This window comes from Pinus tabuliformis, chromosome 9, assembly GCF_031772625.1.
Source record: "Pinus tabuliformis cultivar Carrire ecotype Pingquan chromosome 9, CPIR1, whole genome shotgun sequence".
Lineage (NCBI taxonomy): Eukaryota > Viridiplantae > Streptophyta > Pinopsida > Pinales > Pinaceae > Pinus > Pinus tabuliformis.
The window spans coordinates 1,573,878,989-1,573,892,331 of NC_142307.1; the positions used below are offsets into that span (position 1 = coordinate 1,573,878,989).

Genomic DNA, 13,343 nt, shown 5'->3' on the forward strand with positions numbered 1-13,343 from the left:
ATGAAAACAAGGAAACTAATTCTCCACTCTTCCAACCTTGAGTAACTGAAATATTCCTGACTTCATCAAATTGAGCTTCTCATAAAAAGATAAATTTTCCCTTGAATTCACTGACCGGTTGCTAAAATTGACCGAGTCATGATGCAAATTCTTGAAATTTGCAGAACAACAACTATATTTTGTAGAAAACATACTATTTCTACAATGGTCAAACTTCAAAGAAGACTTAAAATAAAGTTCACCTTGCCAACTATTCACATGGAGAATTTTTGTTGAATGAGCCCTGTACTTGTGATGAATCCTGACTAAGTTTTCTCACCATACCAATCTGCCATTTTGAAACCAACATTGACCCATGCTGAACTATGTACCCTCTTTTCTTGCATGCCTTTCCTTCTCATGGAATCCTGCACCGCTTTGCACCGACACTTCGTTCTCTGCACCGATCAACACCAAAGGCATCTTGTGCAACCTTTTGTCATATTATTTAAAAGACAAATTGTTATTAGACAGAAACATATCATCATTTATATCAGCAATAATATGAAAATAAAATTGTACAAAATCTTGTTGTTTAACCATCAACAAAGTCAGATTTTGACTTGCATTAACTAGCCTTTTCAATTTCCCTGCATGGACTAAAGAAGATTCTAGCTTCTTCTCATGTACTCTCACAATGTACTCTTTTCCATCCTTGAACAAGTGATACTTATTCTCATGGCGATTGAAGATTGCCTTTTTGTCAAATAAATATGGACTACCCAACACAACACCTCTAATGTGAAGCGGTACTGCATCCAATTCAACCCAATCAACATAATGAGCTGTTATGGTGAAGCGCAAGATGCACTTCTTTGAGACTTGTACTTTTGCATCCTTGCATATCCACCCAAGTGGATAAGGCTTTGGATGTGGAGTTGTCTCAAGTTTTAGCTGTTTGACCAAGTCTTCTGAGATGAGATTAGCTTGAGACCCACTATCAAAAAGTGTGTCTATTTTTGTGTGGTTTGTGATTATCCTCACATGAAATATTTCTATCCTCCTCTTTTCATTTTGAGTTTCTTTGTGACAGTTTAATGTGCTAGAACTGGGATTTGCTTCTTATTCAACCTCTTTCCCCTTTATGTTCTTTAATACCATGGCGATACTTATTGTCTCATCACCTTATTCAGACGCTAAGCCATGTTCAACAGTTGCTACAGTTTTTCCCTTTTCTTTGGTTTTATATTTCTTTGGTTTCAGCTCCGGATGAAGCTTCCAACAGTGGTCTTCATCGTGGCTTGTTTTTGAAGAGTTCTTGCAAAAGAATTTCCCTTTTTCCTTTCTAGAGTTTGCAATCCTTTTTCTTCCTTTGACTTTAGAATCACTATCCTCATTTCCATCAAAAGTGTTTTTCCCTCTAGTCTCTAAATGCGTATCTTGTACACAAACTTCGTCTAGACTAGTAGGATTGAACATAAGGATAGTATTTTTAAGGTAGTTTTGCAAACCACCTATATTTCAGCAAAGTTTCTTGACTTTGTAAGTCTACCCCTAATAAAAGTGCTCTTCTCCTAAACTCTTGAGTGTATTCTTGAACACTTTGTCCTTTAAGTTGTCTAAAACTTTGCCAATTCATAATAGCCTTTTGTAAATGAGCAAGAGGATAAAATTGATTCTTAATTGCGGAAATAAATTCAGCCCATGATAAAGTAAGCTTGCCATGTTTTCGAATTTCATCCTTGGTCTTGGCTTCCCACCATACCAATGCTGCTCCTTCCATCCTTAATGAGGCTAACTGAATCTTGGTGTCGTCATCATGTAAGTTTTGTATCCTTAAATAAACTTCCAATTGTCTTATCCAGTTGTCAAGTTTCTCTCCATTGACTTCATCGTTAAACATGGGTAATTCAAATTTAACATCTAGCTTTAAAAATGGACTTTTTTCCAGAAGATTTAGGCTTATGAGGTTGATTTACCAAGGTAGAGGATGACGATGTAGAGGAAGGGGATGATGGGGATGGTGGATCACCATTTCCTCCATGTCCTTTCCTTGAATTACCATCACCTTTCTTTCCCCCTGAAGAGCCCTCTCCTTCTTTCTGATGCTTAGACCCTTCTCCAACCAACCTATCATTCCTTTCCTGGTATAATATTCTTACCATCTCAGTCATGTCCAAAAAAGATTTTCTGAATACTCGTTTTTCTTCTCTTGGATCCATGTCTTCAGGAACTTCTCCTTCCCTTTCATACATACTTGAAGCTTCTTCTGAGGCTATTGAGGGTGAATTAGAAGGTGGAGATAATGGCACCCTGGCCTGCCTTGGTTGAGGATTATCTTGTGCTCTAACCAATTGTCATTTCCCTCTTTGAAGTTCAAGCCTGGTAAGCATTAAAACTTGCAAAACAGTCAAAAATATCTCTACACAAAACTAATACTCAAAACTTGAGCTCTAATACTGAGCTGAAAATGAAACTACTTGTTTTTACTATTCAAGGTATTCATTTCCATTAAATTATATGTGCAAACTATTACTGATGTCTTGCAATTGAAACAAAGTGTTTTTGGTAAATTTCCGAGTCTTATGTGTGAAGGAGTGTTATTTAATTTTATTGTTTAACATATCAAATCTGAAAAACACAGCAAGATAAAATCACATAATATAACACAATAGCTGATAAGGCAGTTCACCCCTCCTTGGCTACATCTGCCAGGTCCAAAGCCCCCAAATGGGCATGTCCTTGCTCTTATTAGATGCTAAAATTGGTTATACAGTGATAAGAAAGCCTAAACATGCAAAATAAGCTGTGAAAATGAGTTCAGAACACAAAAAATAGTCAGAATTGACTTTTGTTTCACCTCCAATGGTTAACCATAGCCCAATACAGCTCCAACACTCCCTAGGCCCTTATGGCTCTCCAAGCTTCTTTGTAGAAAAAACACCTGAAAATGAGCTCTGTTGGCTCTGAAACCTATACCATTAACTTTGGAATGCTCAGAATACCCAAAATAAAGAAGTAAAATAAATAATAAATAAATAAATAAATAAATAAAAAATTTGCTCCAAAAGGATCTCCTTAGTGAATGTTATGACCTCCAGAAGTTTTCTCTAGTTTCACCTAAAATAACTCCACTAAATTTGGCTTAACTGGATTTAGGCCTGCTAACTTTGGCAAGAGCGCCTAAAATGGCAGACTCCGCCAAGCTCACCATAACCATCGGCCTAAACCACGCGCATGTGACCTGGATTTTGGTAGCAGTTTCAGTTGGCGGGTTAACTAACCGTGACCGCCAGAGTAGAGACCTGTGGTTCCGAGCCCTTGGTTTTATGGATAGGGGGCTGGCCCCTTTCCGCCCCAAACTTCACTTCATCAGACTTTAAATATGATATAAGTACATTGAATGTTAAGAACCATCGTGTAGGTGGGTCGGTCGAGCTTGTGGGTTGGCAGCGCGAAGACCCGCGATCGATTCCTGCGAAGTGCCAAAAGTTTTACCATAATAAAATGTAGTCCTGGGGCCACGTGTCAGCTCCAGATTAGTCAACCAAAAAACATACTCTGGGGAATATTTTGTAGAATATTTCAAGGAATATTTTGGAGAATATTCTAAGGCAAGGAATACTCCTCAGAATATTCTTTTTTAAATTTTTCGAAAGTTCAAATATTGCAGTTTATTAGGCATTTTTAAAATGCGATAACTCTTCCATATGGTGTCAGTTTTTCGAACCATTTGTGGTGTCGGAATCAGGAAGACAAGATCTATCCAGTCATTCTCGTTTCAACCAATTCTGAGCAATTCAAAATTTGAGCATTTTTTCCACTTAGGACATGATCACCTGATCACTATTCATCCTTCTTTCCACAAATACACACAACATCAATCAACAACCACAAAGCTCAAAAGGCAAGAGTATAAAACCTGTAGGGCGAAATTGAGCTTGGGCCTAGGATCAAAGGTGCACAAATTGGACCAAATGAATCCACTAAGGTTGCTACTAGTGCACTAAATTCATTCACATAATTATACACTACTACATGTAGGGGGGTTTTAAGACAATATTTAAGACAATATTTGAGTCAATTGTCTTAACTTAAGACAAAAATAAAGTTGTGTATTGTCTTAAATATTGTCTTTAAGCAGGTGTCTCAAAATATAATGTCTCAAAAATTTGTCTCTATAAAGACAATATAGAACACATATTATTATTGTCTCTATAAAGACAAGAATTATTTTCTATTAAGAGACAATTTGATTTGTCTCTCTAGATACAATTTCATTTGTCTCTCTAGAGACAACTTCATTTGTGTCTCTTTAGAGACAATTACATTTTTGTCTTTTTAGAGACAATAGCTGAGATTAAAAACATATTGTCTCTATAGAGACTATATGTCCATAATTCAAACTATTGTCTCTCTAGAGACAATATAAAAAAATTTTTAAAATAAATAAATAAAATCATTTTGAATGTTCTTTCAAAGTAGTTTCACATTCAAAGTTTACAAATAGTGATTTTAATTACCTTAAATCTTTGTTGTTTATGGATACCAACAAAATGAAAAATAGATAAATCCATTATTTTCAATGCTAACAACAAAGTAATTTTAAATCTAAATGAAAAAACAATTCTGGAAAGCAACATTGAAAATAATAAGGCAACACACTTATATTTTCTGAAAATGGATTCATGTCATTTGAACATGTAGGATCCTGAGTTGGAACTTCATTTTAGGACATAGTATGAGTCAAAAAGGAAATGTTCTAGATTTCTCCATCCTACAAGAGGGTTTACTCTCTAACATATAAATTCAAAGCTTCAATCACATTAAATGATGGAAATTAAATTCATATCCAGTTGTTAAACCACAATTTCAATACCCTTGTATAATTGGAATTGGCTTCCTTGATAAAAAAGAATTGTAATAATGTATATGAATTTGAATTTACAATTGATTGGAAATTCTGTCTTCATGAAGGTTTTACAAAAGATGAAAAATTGACACAGGTCTTGGCAACATGATATAGGCCAATTCTCAATCTATTGGTGACCTACATAATTATCTTCTCCACTATTGGCTTTCACAATTTGAGTTGGCTCCATCTCCTGTTGCAGCCCAAGAATTGCAGCAATTGGTATCCAAATTGGTGGTGATATAGTTCCTGAGGAAGCTTCATATCCAATGAATCTAATTTAGGTAATGAACTATTATGACCAACTTCATAACAAGCTAAAGTTGTAGAAAAGTCTCTATCTCTAGATGTTTTCTTGGCACTTAATCATTTCTTGGAGGCACACCAAACCACCCATCCTTCTTCCTGTTAAGAATAAAATAATAAATTCCTATAAGGCAAGTTTTATACCATTTCTCAACCATTTCCAAGAGAGCTACTTACTGAAATAAAATAAAATAAATGTAGTGCATACCTGAAATAGAAATGTGTGCACTCTTAGTATTTCTTCATTATCACTTGCCTTGCCTTGCATGATTCCCGGGAACACCTGCAAATGCAATAGTAGAGTCATTATTTTTGTTTTTAATAAAAACCCCTACCATATTTATAATAATTAATAATTGAAATAAAAATAAGATTCTGCAAACTTATTAAACTCTCAATATAAAAATGGATCAAAAACAAAACCAATATACTCTTTAATATAAGCATAAATTTTAATGATGATACCATCTCTATTTTTGGTTGGTAGCAATGTTTGTTCCCAATCAAAACCCAAAATTGTCGTGAATACTAGTGAAAATACTAGGTAAGTTTCAAGCCCTTTTAAAATGAAAGTACATCACCTATTTTTCTCTACAGTGGGATGGGAAGTATTTGAAAACTCTTATTAGAAGAGTGAACAAAATCTCTTACTAAAACTTGCAGAATCTCAATCAACATTAATACTCAACAATCATATGGGATTTTCCCTAAATGAGGATTTTATAATTATATATTTATTAATTTAAATTTAAATATAAAATTTAAAGAATTATAATTATTATATTATAAAACTCATATAAGAAATTAGTATAATAGCTCCCTACACTAAGCTGTACATCACAAAAATAAAAATAAAAACCTACAATAAGATGCACATCACAATAATCAAAGCCAAAGTTATAATTAGAGAATAAGCAAACCGAGTGTATCACAATAATCAAAATCAACATTGTAACTAGCAATTGTCCCAAAAGGTACAAAGAGAGGCCGATAGGATTATTAAATTGGAATTGTTGAATTTTTCTAGAAGAGTTAATTGGTTTGTGGAAAACCTTGTTTTCACATGGTCTTTCAGAATGGCTGTGGTCATTTAATTTCCAACTTCTAAGTTCTCCCTTTGACAATCAATATTACAGAACTCTCTACTGCACATGGTGATAAACTAATGAGTACAAAATTCATTCTACCTACATTTATACATTACAGAATAAAAATGTAATTAAACATTAACCTAAAATATGGTACCCAATAAAACTACTTACAAAAACAACACTTATTTCAAAGGCTCAAAATAAATAAAGCTTACCTTGATCAGACTGGTTTTTTTGTCTAGCTCATATTTCACCTTACTCCCCTTCCCAATTTCCACAACCTGAGTATCAAAAAATAACAAAAAATGATAAGTGAAATGAAATCATGGATTGGATAATAGCATGTATGATCATGCATGATTGTAGTCCTTGGAATCCTTATAAACTATAATTTCTAATATTGATTATGTATGAGATAACAGAGACAATTATCCATACCTATAAGAAGCTCATTGTCTAGAACATCAGAAACCATATTCTATCAAGCTTAGCAATGAAAAGTTGAAACATTGTGCAAAGGGTTAATCTAAGGGCTCTGTGAGGAAAGGCCAGCGATAGTAAGCACAAAAGCAAAGTATCAAGGGCAGAGATATGAAGGGCATACTTTTGGACACACTATCAAGAGTAGAAAAATAATGAGATAATAAAATGCTCGTCCCAGATACAATTTTAATAACAAAAAAGTTTCATATCCAAGGAGGCCAATCAATGTAATGCCCAACCACCTTATGTAAGATGAAGATCTAATACATTTTATAATTTCTACATGAAAATATAAAACAATGATAGCCTATTGCGAGAACAAGGAAATATTTAGACAAGCTTCCCTAATTGCAATCAAGTAAGCACTAAAACAACAGTTGTAGTAGCATCATTGTTAGTAATGGCTCTTAACTAAGCGCTTGGGAGTAAAAAAAGTTGTGGATGAGCTACAAAAAAATATTTGATATCATCTTACAAGCAGATAAAAACTCTGCCAAGTGCATGATTATAGGTGAACCGAACAAACAGAGATGTTAAAATAGGTAAATTGGATAATAGATAATAACTCTGCCAAGTGCATGATTATAGGTGAAATGATGAAACAAAGATGTTAAAATAGGTAAATCGGATAAGAGATATGAGCTTATTCAAATGTGGTAAATTGATAACATGTTTCTACTATTTGAATGCGATATGCCTTTCAAGCGGCCCACTGGGTTTTTCCTATATAGACAACATTTTACTACGAGTTTAGTGAGGAGCCAATTACTTGTTCCACCATGTTTCTAAAAACATTCCCAGCTCATGCTTGAGAGTGTGAATATGATAGACAGGAGACAATCATATTTTCAAAGACGCATAGGCGTTAGATCCTAGAAGCAAGTTCTAGTTGAAAAAGGGAACCAAAAAAAAAACAGCATGATTGATGTGATCACATGTTTCTAATATTTGAATGCGATATGCCTTTCAAGCTGCCCACTGCGTTTTTCCTATATAGACAACATTTTACTATGGGTTTAGTAAGGAGCCGATTACTTGTTCCACCATGTTTATAAAAATAATCCTAGCTCATGCTTGAGAGTGTGAATATGACAGACAGGAGACAATCATGTTTTTCAAAGGCACAGAGGTGTTAGATCCTAGAAGCAAGCTCTAGTTAAAAAAGGGAACCAAAAAGAAAACAGCATGATTGATGTGATCATACCTTGGGCTTTATCCTATCTTTCAAAGCAAGGAATACATTCTATAAAAATCAAAGAGGGATACTAGGTACTTACACAATTGAACATTGAAGGAGCTCTAGGTCCTGTAGCCAGACATTGAATTTCACATTTATATCAACCAACACAAGTAAAAACTAAAGAAAAAATATAGGAGACTAACTATTACTACATTGCATGGGCAGTAGAGACATTAGTATAGTGTAATCTATCGCTACACTTGTAAAGAGTCAATAAATCACAAGATAAAGGCATTTATGGATAAATTTCTTTTTAGAACCAAATAATAATTACTAACAGATTGCATGCAAGGATAGGTGTGCTATATTTTCTGTAAACCACTTAAGTATTGAAGACACCTCCCGATGATCAATATAATGTATAATCAATGTATTTTTGTTATGTGTGCAAGTACCCCCTACAATTGAATGCTACATAAATAAGCTATATCCAGAGTGATCATTATAAAGTTACAAATGACACTAGATCATGGCCATTATCAACAAAACAAACAATGAGGCAAAAAAGGTTCTTAGCACATACCAATCTCAAGATCATGCCAAGGATGTGCAGCAATAGATCTACGTGATAGATATGAAAGAATCCTTTAATTCAAAGGTGGATGAGGAAAGCGTGATTCTCATCTGCTTCTTGGACCTTTAGCACTTTGTGGAATAAGTATCTTTGCTGGACCACAGTGAAACAAGTGTCTTCGCTTCAACTAAATGTGTAACAGGCCTACCAGTTGATCCTTGGCATATTACAGTTGACTGGACCTGCAATTGGGTGAATTACATAAACGATCAAAACCAAAAGCTTATGTTTGTATATGAGATAAAAATCCAAGAATATTTCAAGGACATATAGGCAAGCAACCAAATAATAACCGGACAAAGCATAAGAAATTGATAAATGAAAATAGAGCAGGCTAACTAGAAACATTGTAAGACATTGATCTGTAAAAGCAGAGCCAAATAAAAAGCAGGTACATGAGCTAGAGGTTTACTTTTTCATATCAATCTAGAATAATAAAAACCATTTGCAAAACTGCTATGCGAAAATGTTGGCATCATATAACTTGTGAAGCCTTTTTTAGTAGTACCACAGGTGCAAACGTATAATGCAAAACATTGTATAAAATTTTACCCCTGCCAACTGCGAAGTCTGATTATTGCAGCATTTGTAAGACTAGAAAATCAGGCCTTCAAGAGTAATTTAAGGATTTTGATGTGAAAATTTTGGCAAATTAAGCACACAAAAAATTTCATGTGCACTTAGTTCCGAACAACCAGTTTTTCACAAAAAAAGGAGCAACAAACAGTTCAGAAAAAATAGGTGCATCTAGAAACTTATTTTACACATAATCCCAAGAGAAAAACCAACGTAGGCATTACTTTAAAGAACTGAATTGCATATGCATGGAATGAAATCAATGGAAATTAGACACATGATCCATGGTAAATAAAAACATGACAACTTATTTTAGATAATGTCAGGAGCAGGAAAAACTTATATTAACTCCAGAAAATTCTTTTAAGAAGATAATCAAATTGTAGTAGTACTTCCTTGCAAGATGGGAGGTGTTGCATATTTGGAAAAGTGAATATATGGTTTGTATCATTGTCATACCCTACTGCCTAGTAAGTCCAGAGAGTTTTGAGATATTCAATGTTCTACTATCTAAAGCTAATGAGCTTAAATGGCCAGGACAAGGCTTAGAACACATCCTCTGGTCACAAGGTTTGAAAATGTTGATAGCCTTACATTTATAGCAAGACATCGATCATCCTCCCTTATGAATCTTGATAAAACAATAACACAGTCATTTGTATGAAGAGACTCAAGCATTAGAAAAAGACTGACAGGAAATAGATGAGTGCATGTGTTGTGCACTCTCCATCTCATAAACAAAACGAATGTGTAACAATTGTATATACCTATTACCCAGTTGGATGTGAAAAATGGTGTATATATAGAGCATATACATGAATTAGAATTGTAACAGAATAAAAAATGCATGGAAATGCTGGCAACCTTAGATTTCTAGCAAAATCAACGATACAAATATATACAATTTCATGAATTAGACTTGTAGCACATCAAAAATGTTTGGAAATGCTAGCAGTCTAGGATTAATAGAATAAAACATTGACCATCATCACTTGTGAGCCTCAATAAAGCAATGGCAAGGGCATTTGTATGAAGAGACTCTGGCATTCGCTAAAGACTAACTGAAAATAGATGCATGTGTTTTGTATGCTCCAACTCCTGAACAAAAGGGATGACCAGCAACCCTGTTCCATGTTGGATGTAAACAATGGTGGATGTACAACATGTATACAGGAATTGTAGCAAAACATTAAAATAGGATATAAAGACACCTTAGGCATACATCCACTCAGTGCAAGATAAAATGGACGGGAGTATACACATTGAGTATATGCTAAATCGCGATAAAAGATGTGTGCACCTTGTTTCCACAAACTTTTCACACAACTTCATCGAATCAGACAACAACATTAAATGATGCGCATACATCCATTCCTCTGCGCCACATAAAATGGATGGACATATACACACTGTTTATACACCAAATCCTGATATAAAGAATGTCTGCACCTTGTTTCTCTGAACTCCTTACACAAACCCATCGAATCAGACAAAAAAATTGTGATATTCTCAAACAGACAAAATCTTAGACTAAATATGTACTCAAATTCCCAATACAAAGACCTCATAAGATTTACAATACAACCTATCCCGCAAGAGTAAACTGACTTCATTACAACAGGAAAAAAACATTAAAGAGCCCTCTCGATAGAAAGCTTTGAAACAACAACAAAAAATATAACTTGCAAAGATCATTACAGAATCCTAAGATAGCATTCCTTCCATGTAAGATCCACCCATTCGAAACAAAACAGATCAAACTTCAAAACTTTAACAGCCTAGGGTTTCCAACACAGGCCATCCGCGCAATGTTAAGATAAATCTCGGCTAAAAAACCGATCCCAGACAAATATCTTAACATAGAATCCCGCAGCAAGCGCCCCCGCAACAGCCATGAGATTTAAATTCCTCAGCCGAAGAAAAAGCAACTAGCATTAAATGAAGAAGAATAGCAAAATGAAAATTAGGCATACACTTACCTGGTGTATTAGCCACTAAAGCCCCAAATTCTCGAAGCTCGGAACCAGGTATAGAGCCTCTGAGAGTAGTGATGTTGTGATGTGCTTGGCCACTTCATGCACCTGTACGTTTATAGGAGGGAATGCGTCCAATTTAAGCAATGGGAATGAATGGAGGGTGCGGATAAAGGGATCGGCAAGGGTATCATTCTGTGATTCTCGACGTCTGTCTAGTTAAATTTGCATGTGTGAGTGGGGACGAAGGGTAGGGTGTGGGGTTAAAAATATCTTGCCATGCCACGGAGCACACAGCAGAACTCAGAAGTGAAAAGAAGGCAACTCAACAGATATTTGGAAAAATCAATCACACTTCAAATCAACGGTTGAAAGTGTCTCACTTGATTGAACGGAGGAGGGCAAAAGTGTTGACAATTGTTGATGCATAGGATATAACCAAAGCCATCATTATAATTAAGTAGTGGTATGTAAATCCAGCACAGGTTAGTGAAAAAGAAAAACTACTTATTCGTTTCTATATTCCTTGTATTGAAGAATTTCATTAATAAAGTAATTAACTTGTGCCTCTATCAAGCATCTCTTGGTATTGTAGCAAAGACATCATGTTCTGCATCTTTAGTTTCTCACAGAATTTAGCAATGAATTCCTCAGCATGCCTATCAACCTGATGGTCATTATCTTCACTGAACGAGTTCGATATCCTTCGACACATTAGAGACAACAAAGGGCTCAGCCTCTGAAGAGAAGGCAACTTGTTATGATCAAGGTAATCCTTGCTGAAGTATTCATTGTTATGATCCAACTTGGGAAGAACAATAGTGTTAGGCTCTTCCTTTTCTTCAAATTGATGTGGATGAATTCATGGAAAGTGAAGCATATGTGTGGGAAAGTAGTGATGTTTTCTCTTGGCCATGTTGAAGATGGCAGGGCTGTTGCTATAGGAGAATTCATATTCTTGAAGCCCAAAGCCAATCTGGTTGCTACTGTGTTTGGAATGGTGGAACACCAAATTCCTCAAGCTTTTGCCATAAACTTTGCCTCTCTCCATCATCAGATGCATGTCCATGAGCATCTTGCACTTGGAGATGAGGCCTTTTCTGATCATGAAGAAAGCTATCCACACACCCTTTGATGAAACATGATTTACACCAGAATGGATATTCTCCATTTCTTGCAATTTCTCATCAAACCTCAAAAGGTCTGATACTCACAAAAACGAAAAACCAATCTGATCAAATTCTATTAAAAAACCAGGAGGAGGCTTGAACAATACAAAGGCTTGCAATGCTTGGGAGATGTGAAACCTTAGAAGGTGAGTCGATGAAAGGGCATGGAATGCCTCTAGCTTATATTTCATAGTGAAGGAATGAAGTAATGACAAAGGAATTGATAATGGGAAATTTGCGAAGAAGAAGTCCTGAGCCAGCTTGATTGGTTCGTTGCTAGTGTGGTACCAAGCAAGCAGGTAACCCATTTCAAAATAAAAAAAATTGAAAACAATGTGCACATGGTAATGGAGGCTAAAAATATTTGATCACAGCTAGGGTTAGACATTATTAAACTTGTGGGGAAGTTTCATCCACATAAAATGTACATTAAAATTTTTATGGTTAAGAGTTGTCAAACACGTATTGAAGGTTGTCAACTCTACTTTACTGGCACATGCCTCTTTATTGAAAGTACCAAATTAGTTTTTTTTCGCTATGCACTACTACAGTCTCCTCCCTACAGGAAAACAATAACACACCAATCAAACATCCATTTCCTTTCAAACAGAGTGACCACTATGGTAATGGATCTGTCACTGTAATAAAAAACACATAGGAATGTCCTGCACTCTTCTCCTTTTGGTGTTTTGTCAGTGTCTTATAAGGCTATACAAACATGGGTGACATTGACTAGAGGTTTAATTTGATATCAGAGTCCACTTTAATCTCACATAAGTGGGGAGACGCTTGTCACTGTTATGACAACACAATGACACTATTAACTTGAGTGAGACATCGTCCAAACTTTTCATATAATCATATCATTTTGCACGTTATAGGGGGGCACTACTAGATCATTCTAGCGTTATGTAATCCAGCAAAGTGATAAAATTCCATGCCTACCATTCGGTCATGCATATATCAATTTTTATGTGGACCCATTGATTCACATACCAATGGTGCTTATAGTGTCACTATAAATCTCGTGCTCACCTATT

At 35.2% G+C, this 13,343-nt stretch overlaps 1 pseudogene; it reads right to left on the reverse strand.

Annotated features, from left to right (window-relative positions):
• Positions 1-11,690: 11,690 nt before the first annotated feature.
• LOC149154682 (uncharacterized) lies at positions 11,691-12,314 on the reverse strand (annotated as a pseudogene).
• Between the last annotated feature and the right edge of the window lie 1,029 nt (positions 12,315-13,343).